Source organism: Vicia villosa, unplaced genomic scaffold, assembly GCF_029867415.1.
Source record: "Vicia villosa cultivar HV-30 ecotype Madison, WI unplaced genomic scaffold, Vvil1.0 ctg.002344F_1_1, whole genome shotgun sequence".
NCBI lineage: Eukaryota > Viridiplantae > Streptophyta > Magnoliopsida > Fabales > Fabaceae > Vicia > Vicia villosa.
The window spans coordinates 249,773-262,468 of NW_026705900.1; positions in this window are offsets into that span (position 1 = coordinate 249,773).

Below are 12,696 nucleotides of genomic sequence, written 5' to 3' on the forward strand. Positions count from 1 at the left end.
CGTGAAAATAATATTGGGGAGAGAATATCAAGTCTAAGCTAAGTTTAGAAAGAATGGAAACTAAATTTCTATCAAATATCAATGTCTTGATTCATGGAGATTGAGTTCAATTTTATTACCCTAATCCCATCCACTATAAGTAGACAAGGATTGCAGACCAAAAGGGGATTCTTTTTGGGGCCGGAACCTTACAAAACCGCTTGCAAAAAAACGTGAAATCAAGAAGGTAGAAGAAGAAGTTCTAGGGCGATTCAGACACAACAAAGTATCACAATCAATTCCTTGGATACTTCTGGACGTAACTGTGCCGTCACCATCCATCTGAACGCACGGAATCAGTACCAGAACTCACGGTTTGGCCATCTTTTTTGATTTTTCGATTATAACTATACAAGCAGCATAAGTAATTATTAATCATGTATTGTTGTTAGTATTGTTGCATAGAACGTTTCAGGATGCTTTAATTGTGGTTTAATCGCTGTTTCGAAGACCTGCCATGATTAGGGTTTTGAAGGTCTAATTTGGGGATATTAGCTTAGAGGAAGAATTGATTGAAATTAAGCCTCCCATCACGCTCGTAGGTTAACATATAGTGTATCTGGGTTATTGTTCGGTGTTTATCGATGTTCGTTTGCAGGTTTCAATATTGAAGGGCTATGGCCACGCTTAAAATCCGTAGCCAAAAGCGTGGTCTTTTGTAGAACCATCCCAGCGAAGAAGATGGTACAGGCTGGGCGCGAAAGCCTGTTTTGAATTCTGGAACGAGCGATTCATAATATATGTAGCTACACGCTCATGCCATAAACAGCGTTGGAAGATAGCGCAGGTGGCAGCCATTGTTTGCTTGTGAGCGAACGAACCCGGGTTCGATACCCAGGGTAGGCCAAATTTTTGTGTGTGTTTTATTTCCACAGGATCCCATGCACTCTCATCCGCGCGTGCTACAATGCACCTTCATCAAACTAACCATCAGATCATTCTCCAAGAGAATCCAACGTATACCAAGGCTCAGGTCTACTATAGACCTTCAAGGGTGCACCACGCCTAATCAAAAGCTAATATTTCTTACTTTTCTTTCTATTTTATTCAAAAAAAACTATTTTTCTTTTTTTATATATGCTTTTCTTATTTTGATTTGGTTCTAACATATTTCTTTTTTTAAAAAGAATTTATTCTTTTGTTAAATAAAAACATTAAAAATAATAAAAATATTTATTTTAATTAATATTTATTTTTGATTAAAAGGTTAAATTATTTTAATTGTTAAATGTTTAATCTTTATTAATTGATGAAAACAAACGTTAGGGTTAGGTTATTTTAATCGAAACCTTATTTTCACCGACTTAATTAATTGGGTTGAAAACCAACAATTAATCTGGCTTTATTTATTCTATTAATCAGGGTTAATTTATGCCCTAATCAGGGTTCGTGATGAATCTGTCCTACACTGATATATTTCTTTTTTCTGTGCCTTTGCCTTTTCAGGGTTGACTTTTCAAGTACCTTCCGACTACGCGCCACGTCAAAGAATGAAGCTAAGTTCTAATTTCTTCTTATTTAATATTTTTCGCCTATTATTTTGTTTTAATTAGGGTTTGACTGCCCCCATCAATGAAATCCCTCTACACTCACTTCCTCTTATTTCTCTATGCAATTATCAGATGGTCAGAGTCAATGCTTCAATCTACCTCCAATTCTCAACCTTCATCAATCGAAGCTAAGTTTCTTTTACCCTTTTTCTGTAATGTTATGTTTATTTTTTAGGGTTAACCCTAGTTGCCTCTGAACAAATAATACACTCACTCTCTTCTGTTTATTCTTTCCTTTTCAATTTTCAGGGTTTGTTGACCACCAAGGCTACAGTGTTGGTAACCCTAAACCCTAACCTTAATATTTTATGCTTTATTATTACTTATGTCAAACCCTATTAAGGGATCCGCTGGTTACAATTTCCTTCCCCGTATTTGTGTGATTATATTATTTAAATTGCGTGGTTAGTAATTTAGGGAGTGCAATCTTGAACTGAATTAGAGCCATTTAATTATAAGATAATATATTCTGAATTGAATCACGTGATTGGTGCACACACGCACTCTTTTGGGGTAACCTCTCTGTTGCCTTGTTGACTGTTGCCTTGTTGCCTTGTTGCCTTGTATTTTGTGCAGAATAGCCAGTCCCTCGAATACGAGGATATCTCAGCCATGTTGCCTCGATTAAAGGTCATGGTCCCTAATGATGCTGCCTTCGATACACTAACATGACCTCGACCCTCGAAAGTTGCCTACGGAAAAGGCTGAGGTATCTTCTGGTTGCCTATGAAAGGCTATTCTGAATCCTTCTCCTTAGACTACCTGCCTCTCTATGGCATGGGTCAGTCTTAGGGCGAATGATAACGCGATGACCCTCCAATCTCCAAACGAAAGACTTCCTGCCCTCTTATGGCAAGGATAGACCCTTTTATTCTGAAAGGCTAAAAAGAGACCTATCATCTGAGTTTAAGGTAATTTCCCCTAATTGCCTTGCCCTGCTCTACTTTCTATATTCTTTCTCAAAATTCTTCAAAAACTGGCTACGCTCATTTTACGAGCTAAAGTCCATTTTTTCCTCTTTCATCTACATTTTCTGAAAACGAGCAAGCAAAGCAATTAAGAGCCCATGGAAAACCATGGATGCAAAGGGTGCCTTACACCTTCCCTTTGCATAAATTACCCCCCGAACTTAGATTTCTTTAAAAGGTTTTTTCTGTTTCTTTTAGCCTTTCTGAATTTGTTTGGATAAAATAAAAGTCGGTGGCGACTCATGCTTAACCGCGACATTTCGATCGATAAAAAGTCAGTTCACCGTATTACACCAGTTTTTGAAGAATTTTGAGATAGAATATAGAAAATAGAGCATGGCAAGGCAATTAGGGGCAATTACCTTAAACTCAGATGATAGGTCTCTTTTTAGCCTTTCAGAATGAAAGGGTCTATCCTTGCCATAAGAGGGCAGGAAGCCTTTCGTTTGGAGGTAGAAGGGTCATCGAAATATCATTCGCTCAAAGACTGACCCATGCCATAGAGAGGCAGGTAGTCTAAGGGGAAGGATCAGAATAGCCTTTCGTAGGCAACCAGAAGATACCTCAGCCTTTTCCGTAGGCAACTTCCGAGGGTCGAGGTCATGTTAGCGTATCGAAGGCAGCATCATTAGGGACCATGACCTTTAATCGAGGCAACATGGCTGAGGTATCCTCGTATTCGAGGGGATGGCTATTCTGCAAAAAATACAAGGCAACAAGGCAACAGGAACAGGCAACAAGGCAACAGGCAACAGAGAGGTTACCCAAAAGTGTGTGTGTGTGCACCAATCATGTGATTATATTCAAATATATTATCTTGTAAATTAGTGATTCTATGTTCGATTCGAGGTTACACTCCCTAGATTACTAACCACGCAGTTTAACAGAAATAATTAACAAATATGGGGGAAGGAAATTGTAACCAGCGGATCCCTTAATAGGGTTTGACATAAGTAATAATAAAAAAAAAAAATATCTAGGTTAGGGTTTTAGGGTTACCAATGACGTAACTTTGGCATTTGACAAACCCTGAAAAGGAAAAAAGAAGAGACAGAAAACAGAGAGTGAGTGCATTATCGGTTCGAAGGCGAACTTTATTAACCATAAAAAGGAATGATGAAATTAATAAAATAAATGAATTAAAAGTACTTAGTTTGGCATTTGCCCTGACAGGGTTGGGGGCAAAGGTTTGCCTGAAGCATTGACTCTGACCATTGAGAACTTTTAGTCTTGATCGGGTGCATGGTTGGAAGGTGCTTCAAGAGTAACCCTGAAAAGGCATAGCACGAAAAGAAAATATTTCAGTGTATTGGAATGTTCGTCGAAAACCCTAGTTAGGGCCTAAATTGACTAAGTTTAATGGAATAAATAAAATCAATTTAATTAATTATTGGTATTCTACCTAATTAATTAAATCAACAAAATGAATAAATAAATAATTTTTTGATTAAATATCCTAAACCTAACGATTGATAAAACATTGGTGATTAGTTAAATAATTAAACAATTAGATTAATTAATTTAATCATTTAAATAAAAAAAATAGTTAATAATCAAATTAATTTATGGGGGAAAATTGAAAAAAAATGATTTTTATAAGAAAGAAATTCTAATGAAATTTTAATTAAAAGAAGTTTTAGAAGAAAATTTATTAAACAAAACAATTTAAAGAAAAACAAAATTATATATATATATATATAAAATAAATAAATAAATAAAAGAAAGGACTCAGCTTGGCTTCAGTGTGGTTGGGCTGAGGGTGTACAACATGGTCCTTCACTCCAGGGGCATTAGATCTTAGAAGCTTGTGATCTATTGGCTGATGCGCTGAAGCACGTGATGGTCCCTCAGGCATGAGAAGCGTGGGATCTGAAACAAAGAGAATACACAAAAATATTGGGCAGAACCAGGGATCGAACCTGCCCCTTTATGCATGGGGATCACGCGCTTCCCTTCAACCACTGGACCATCACTTGTTCGTTGTTTATGGAATCGAACCAAGGTATAATATAAAAAAATAACGCTCTTAACATTTAAAAGCAAAAATTCGCGCGTGACTGGTTGGGAGATCGTCTTCTTCCTTGCGACGTCACCACCACCTGCAATCATCAAGATCAACAAATACGCAATATAAATTGATATCGATACCGTAGATCGACTGGAATTGGCCCTCCGAACACGATGGTACCCATCGTTCGGCCTAATTTTGATTATTTTGTGAAGCCCCAATCTGAAGCTCGACGAACCCTAGCCATGGAGGATCTTCGTACCTGCCTTAGAAGTCAAATTAAACCACCCAGATCGCTTGCAATCATCACTTTAATCACAGATATAGCATCAAAACACGTCAACAACACATGAATGTATGCAATCGGAAATTCAGAAAAAAAGCATGAAAACGTGAATGGTAACGTTACGATTCAGGGCGTGTTGATGCGTTGCGAAGGGCTGGGATTACTCAGAAAGCTTCTAGGAATCGATTGGCACTCTTAGTTTGACTTGAATCCCCCTGAAGCTTGGATTGCCATCTCCTCTTGCTTCACGATTTTCAGAGCGAAAATTGGACTCCTCTGCTGCCAAAAAAAAACCCCTAAAACCTTGTGAATGCATTATGTACTTATAGTACAAGACATTAGGTTAACAAAACTCAAATAAATCTTCTTGAATCAAAGATTGGAAAATTGATTTGGACATGATTTCAAAACTTTCTAAACTTGGTCTAAATTTGATTTAATCATTCTAATTCCAATTTGCACGAATTTGATGTTAATTATGGGGTATCTTGATGATTGGAATTGATTGGAATTGGCTCTTTGATTGAATATTTGATTTTTACTTAATTTCCATGAATTAAAATCACTTTTAAATGATTAAAAATTTATATAAAATCAAATAAATATTTCAAAATTCGTGCCATTCAGATTTGAGGCTGTGGATATCTTGGAGATCAAGTTTGGGCCATAAGAAGTTGGGCTCCTTTTGCAAAAAATCTCAATTTGAGGCTTTTTACTTCACATTTTCCCTCTCAAATTTCTCGAACTTTGACAAGGCATATCTCCCTCAAGTTTTGAGGTATGGAGGAGTTCTAAGACTTTTTAGAAACCTTGAGGAGTCCTCTATCCAGTGTTTTTGGTCTCATATCAAAATGATTTTCCATGCTCCTTATATATCCTTTTGAAAAAAGTGTCTTTTTGTTGACTTTTGAAAAGGACCTATAGTGTTTTGGTCCCTATCTCTTAAATGAAGCATTTTTAGACTTGGCATGTGAGAGACAATTTTGTAGAGAATTCAATTTCCTTCAAAATGAGCTTTGGATGGGAAATTTCTGATGTTCCATGTAAGAGTTATGGCTGGTCAAAGTTCAGTTGACTTTTCCTATACAAAACCCTAATTTAGAAACCTTTTGAATTGTTGATTTTTGATCTTTCCTTGATGAACCATGATCAATTCTTGATCAAATGGTGAATGATACTTCAATATGAGGATCTTGACAAAAAATCAGGAGTTTTGACCTTGCTTTGACCACAGTTGACTTTTTAGGTCAACCAGTCGACTGTTGACTTTCTGAGCTTTTGAATGACCAGAACTTTGAGATAGGCCTTGATACTTGTCATGGAGATGATGTGAGATATATTGAGCCATATGAGATGCCTTGGAGCCATTTGATTCACTGATTTTTCTTTGAATAAGCCAAACCCTAGTTTCAGAGCCTTGTATAGGAGAGTGTGTCTAGGAGCTTTGTGTATTGATTTGAATTTGAATAAGAGAAATAGTATGGGCAAATTTTGAGGTATGACAGCGTCCCGAGTCCAACCTCCGTTATTGGAAAAGGAGCTGGTTGACATGTTTATGAGAACTTTACAAGGACCATAATACGATAAGATGATTGGAAGTGTATCCTCAGGATTCTCAGATCTAGTGGTCATCGGAGAAAGGATTGAGGACGGAATCAAAAACGGGAAAATACAAGGAGCACCATCTAACTCTTATCACTCAAAGAGGCCCACCTCAACCTTCTCTAAAAAGAAGGAAGGGGAGACCAATGCAGTAGTGCACCAAGAGTCTAGACCTCCTACGTCGTACTCACCTCAACAAAATAGGTTACAAGCGCCGCAAAGGAGATTCGATCCTTTTCCCACTTCTAAAAGCGAAATACTGAAGTACTTGGTAAACGAGTCATTAGTGGAACTCAGTCCTATGCCACCCCCGATCCCCGGAAAAGCTACGCCCAACTACAGAGCTAATGAAAGGTGTGAATTTCACGCTAATTCTCCTGGGCACACATTAGAAAAGTGCTGGGCTTTCAGACACAAGGTTCAAGACCTAATAGAGTCAGGGGCAATTGCTTTTGACAAACCTAACGTGAAGACGAATCCCATGCCTCTTCATGATGGCACAGTCAATGCGATCGAGGTCGTCACTGAGCAAGAGTTAGTTCAACAACGGAGTTCCCCCATAGATGCCCTTAAGAGGTATCTACTTACAAAGGGGTTCATCCTAGAACATAACGAAGCTTTTAAGAACACCCTGCAAAGACTCGTGGACCAAGGAGTGATCCAGTTGAAAGAGTATCCTGAAGAGGAGTATGTGGCCATGCTAGATAGGAATAAGCCATTAATAATACCCAGTCAAGGGGCAAGGAAGCCTCTAATTATCCCTTGTTCCCAAACACCATTGCTGATACCCACACAAGGGCATACCAGGATTATCCCAGTCAAAACTCCATACCCTGTGGACAAGATGAAAGCGGTCCCTTGGGAATATAACTCTGTCACTAACACTGTCGTGACAAACATTGTTGGGCTAGGGGGCATGACTCGTAGTGGCCGCATATTCAATACGGCACGACCAAATGAAAACTTGGCGCGAGCAAGTAATCAAACTACTGTGGTCCCGACTAAAGAAGGCATGTCCAAGGATAAGGAGATCACCAATAAAGATGCTGAAGAGTTTTTGGCATTAATCAAGAAAAGTGATTATAGAGTGGTGGACCAGTTACACCAAACTCCATCTAAAATATCACTCCTCTCGCTACTAGTGCACTCGGAGAAACATCGAGACGCCTTGCTGAAAATCCTGAATGCTGCGCACGTGACGAAAGACATCACTGTAAACCAATTCGATGGAATGGGGGCTAATCTCACTGCTGGGGCATGCTTAAGCTTCAGTGATCACGAGCTACCCTCACAAGGGAAGGAGCATAACAAAGCCTTGCATATCTCCATACAATGTGGGAAAGCTCACTTATCTAGAGTTCTAATTGACATAGGTTCATCATTAAACGTGATGCCAAAAGCCACGCTCGATAAGATAGCTTTGGAAGGTTTAGTAGTTAGACCAAGTCGTCTGGTAGTCAAGGCCTTCGATGGATCACAAAGTCCGGTATTTGGAGAAGTGGACCTCCCTGTGGTAGTCGGTCCCCACACCTTCTCCATCAATTTCCAAGTGATGGAAATTGAACCAGCTTATACCTGCTTATTAGGACGTCCTTGGATTCATGCCGCTGGGGCAGTTACCTCCACTCTCCATCAGAAAGTAAAATTTGTGGACGGAAACTCTATAGTAACCGTCAATGGGGAGGAGGACATATTTGTTAGCAACCTGGATTCGTACCGATACATCGAGGCTGGAGAAGGGGCATTAGAAACCTCATTCCAAGCACTAGAGATCGCGACTGCTGTCACACTACCGGTAGAGAAGATACGAAGGGCGGTAACATCCTAGAGAGACCTGCAAGACCTAAAAATGGAAGGCTGGGGCAAAGTTCCAGAAGTTCAAGAGAAGAAGGATCGTATGGGGTTAGGATATCAACAAACAAGGAAAGCTGCAAAGGAAGAGCAACGATTCCCTCCAATCACGCAAACTTTTGTCACAGGCGGATATGAACATGTATCTGTGATATCTAGCGTGGATTCTAAGGAGGGTACTTCCAATTTCATCCGAATGATCAGACCAGGAGAACAGCTCCAAAATTGGACAAGCTTGGAGATACCGGAGATAGTTTCTATTTCAAAGTAATTTGCTTTTGTCGTGTGTTTTATTTCCCTTTCAATAAATAAGAAAAACAATGTCGCTCATGCCTCGCCCAAAGCATAGAGTTAATTTGTAAGGGCCCTGTTTACTTTCAAAGTTGAGTTTATTAATAAAATTGTCGTTTGCATTTGGTATTGAAAACATTGTCTCTTTCTTGCATTTACTTTCTTAAAAATGACAAATAACTTTCTTGCATAAAACAAAAAGCACAACCATATCTGCATACTAAAACAAAACATAAAAACATGTTCAGATCACTTTCTAACACTACCGATAATAATACTGCTGAAACTCAATATAAGCTCGAGGCTCTCGCTAATCAGTCTGAGGAAGGGGATGAGGAAGACGATGAACTTCCGGAAGAATTGTCAAGGCTAATGGACAGAGAATCCAAAAGCATGCTCCCTCCTCAAGAAGCCATTGAAATCATAAACTTGGGCACAGACAAAGAACCTAAGGAAATCAAGATTGGGGCATCACTGAACGAGGACATAAAAGCGACGTTGGTCAAGCTCCTCCACGACTATGTAGAAATATTCGCCTGGTCATATCGTGACATGCCCGGATTGGACACAGATATCGTCGTACATAGGCTACCACTCAAAGAGGGTTGCGCACCTGTTAGGCAAAAGCGCAGAAGAGTTCGACCCGACATGGACAATAAAATCCGAGAAGAGGTACTCAAGCAATTCGACGCAGGATTCCTTGTCGTAGTTGAATATCCACCGTGGATCGCCAATATAGTGCCAGTCCCTAAAAAGGATGGTAAAGTGCGCATGTGCGTAGATTACAGGGATCTGAATAAAGCGAGCCCAAAAGACGACTTTCCATTGCCACACATAGACATACTAGTGGACAATACAGCGCAAGCGTCGGTATTCTCGTTCATGGATGGGTTTTCTGGGTATAATCAGATCAAAATGGCTCCCGAAGACATGGAGAAAACCACCTTCATGACGTCTTGGGGGACTTTCTGTTACAAGGTAATGCCTTTTGGATTACGAAATGCTGGGGCAACGTATCAACGAGCCATGTTCACGCTGTTTCACGACATGATCCACAAAGAAGTCGAAGTATATGTGGATGACATGATCGCCATGTCCTGTACTGAAGAGGAACATATTACACACTTACAAAAGTTGTTCGAACGCTTAAAGAAGTTCAAGCTAAGGTTGAACCCGAACAAGTGTACATTTGGTGTGAGGTCAGGAAAGCTGTTAGGATCCATCGTAAGCCAACGAGGCATAGAGGTAGATCTCGACAAAGTAAAGGCTATACAAGAAATTCCCGTTCCAAAAATAGAAAAAGAGGTTCGTGGTTTCTTAGGTCGTTTGAACTACGTCTCAAGTTTCATCTCGCATTTAACTGCTACATGTGAACTCATATTCAAATTACTAAGGAAAGACCAACCGATCTGGTGGAACGATGATTGTCAAGTGGCTTTTGAAACCATAAAAATTTATTTGCAAGAACCACCGATACTCGTACCTCCCGTGTCAGGGAGACCATTGATCATGTACCTTACAGTCCTCGAAAGGTCTATGGGATGCGTACTGGGGCAGCAAGACGAAACAGGCAGAAAAGAGCACGCTATTTACTATCTTAGTAAGAAATTCACGGATTGCGAATCTCGATATTCACCGTTGGAAAAGACAGGTTGCGCCCTAGCATGGGCCTCCAAACGTCTAAGGCAATATATGCTGAACCATTCCACATGGTTAATATCGAGAATGGACCCCTTGAAATATGTGTTCGAAAAACAGGCTCTCACGGGAAGAATCGCTAGATGGCAAATGTTGTTGTCAGAATACGACATCCAATACGTCACTCAAAAGGCGATAAAAGGGAGTGTACTGGCAGAACATCTAGCTCACCAACCCATCGAAGAATATCAGTCTATGAAGTTCGACTTCCCTGACGAGGACATTATGCTAGTAAGAGACTACGAAATACCTGGACCCAATGAAGGACCCGAACCAGGTTTGGTATGGACACTTATGTTCAATGGAGCCTCAAACGCACTAGGACATGGCATAGGGGCTGTACTGACATCTCCTGACAATCGACACATACCCTTCACTGCGAGATTATGTTTCGACTGTACCAACAATATTGCAGAATACGAAGCATGCATCTTGGGATTAGAAGCTGCGATCGATCTAAGGATTAAATTACTTGAGGTATACGGGGATTCGGCATTGGTAATCCACCAAGTCAATAAAGAATGGGATACTCGAGATGCAAAGCTAATCCAATATCGAGACCTCATACTAGAGTTAATGGCCGAGTTTTATACCATCACTTTTAATCATATCCCGAGGGAAGAAAATCAAATGGCCGATGCGATGGCTACACTCTCCTCTATGTTTAAAGTAACATGGCCAAATCAAGAACCTCGGATAACGGTTAGACACTTTGACGAACCATCCTATTGCCTTACGATCGAGGAGCAACCTGATAACAAGCCCTGGTATCATGATATTAGGAAATACTTGGAGAAATAAGAATATCCAGAGAACGCCTCCGCAATTGACAAAAAGACGCTAAGGAAATTGGCATCTAAGTTCTTCCTAAACGGTAATGTCCTATACAAGCGAAACTACAATTCGGTGTTACTAAGATGTGTGGACAAGAATGAGGCCAAGGAGATTATTAAGGAAGTCCGTGAAGGAACCTTTGGAACTCACGCAAATGGACATTCAATGGCGAGAAAAATATTACGAGCAGGGTACTATTGGCTAACAATGGAGGCTGATTGCTTCCAATACGCAAGGACGTGTCATAAATGCCAAATCCGCTGAACGTATTGAGTTCACCATGGCCATTTGCAATGTGGGGGATTGATATGATAAGAATGATCGAACCCAAAGCCTCTAATGGACACCGATTCATATTGGTCGCCATCGACTATTTCACCAAGTGGGTCGAAGCTGCTTCCTACACTAATGTAACAAGGCAAGTGGTTACCCGGTTTATCAAACATAACATCATATGCCGATATAGGGTTCCAAATAGGATCATCATGGAAAACGGGTCGAACTTAAATAACAACATGATGAGGGAGTTGTGCGAGGAGTTCAAGATCGAACACCACAATTCTTCACCATATAGGCCTAATATGAATGGCGCTGTCGAAGCTGCAAATAAGAACATCAAAAAGATAATACAGAAGATGGTGAAAATATACAAGGATTGGCACGAAATGCTCCCTTTCGCCCTGCACGGTTACAGAACTTCAGTACGCACGTCCACAGGGGCAACCCCTTTTTCTTTAGTGTACGGTGTGGAAGCAGTCCTTCCCATCGAAGTAGAGATCCCCTCTTTAAGAAACCTGGCTGACACAAAGTTAGAAGAATCAGAATGGGTAAAAACCCGTTTTGATCAGCTTAATCTCATTGTAGAAAAGCGAATGACAGCTTTGTGTCACGGGCAACTCTATCAGAAAAGGATGAAAAAGGCGTTCGATAAAAAGGTCCGCCCTCGAACTTATAAAGAAGGAGATCTCGTCCTCAAGAAGATCTTACTACCCCGACTCGATGCTCGAGGAAAATGGACACCTAACTACGAAGGTCCATACGTCATAAAAACAGTATTCTCAGGAGGAGCGCTTGTCCTAACCACCATGGATGGGGATGTTTTGCCGAATCCAATCAATTCAGATGCAGTCAAGAAGTACTACGCCTAGCAAAGGCAAGATTCCAAGCCATGAATCCAAGACAATTCGTAAAGGATAAGAAGTCGTGCAATCATCAACTTCCGAAGTCAAGGGATTGCTGGGGCCCTCGATAGCAAAAAGAGCAATAGCAGTATTAATATCATTTCTATTTGTCATTTTCTTTCTCTCACACCTTTTGTACATTCGCCGATTCAAGGCAATATCAATAAAAGCTTTTCCTTTCATACTGCGTCTTTTCATCATTTTTATACCAAGTGCAAAGAATAATTTATTCCTCATAAACTTTAAACTTTGAACTTAAAACAAGAAACTTACAAATCATTAGACAAAATAAAGGAAACGAGACCACGACATCTCCGGCAGTCAATATACGCCTTGTGATACGATCATTCCGAAACACTGCAATATCCCAATGAACTAACCTCAGATG